Source organism: Morone saxatilis, unplaced genomic scaffold (genome assembly GCF_004916995.1).
Source record: "Morone saxatilis isolate NCDOM2014 unplaced genomic scaffold, NCSU_SB_2.0 Contig9, whole genome shotgun sequence".
Lineage (NCBI taxonomy): Eukaryota > Metazoa > Chordata > Actinopteri > Moronidae > Morone > Morone saxatilis.
The window spans coordinates 67,253-67,578 of NW_023340268.1; the positions used below are offsets into that span (position 1 = coordinate 67,253).

Consider the following 326-nt stretch of genomic DNA (forward strand, 5'->3'; position numbering starts at 1 on the left):
TCTCTCTCTCTGTCTGTCTGCAGGGAGGTCTGTCTGAGTTTTCCTCCTTTAACTATTGGAGAGCTCCAATCGTCGATGTGGATTCTCTGCTGGCCGACCTCAACCTGCTGCTCTGAAACCCTCCGTCACCTGACCTCTGACCCCAGATCATCTGACCTCTGACCCTAAATCATCTGACCTCTGCCCTAAATCAGCCTCACATCACCTGACCTCTGCAGATCTGCTCCTATTTTCTCCACTAACACTGAAAGAAATTCACAAAATAAGAGCTTGATTTTCACAATAAAACAGCTCCCCAGAGAGAGATCCTGGTTCAGATGAATCCT

At 47.9% G+C, this 326-nt stretch overlaps 1 protein-coding gene across 1 annotated transcript in view; it reads left to right on the forward strand.

Moving 5' to 3' along the window:
* LOC118343102 overlaps positions 1–326 on the forward strand; it is a 6,710-nt gene that overhangs the window by 1,728 nt on the left and 4,656 nt on the right. The window lies entirely within an intron of this gene.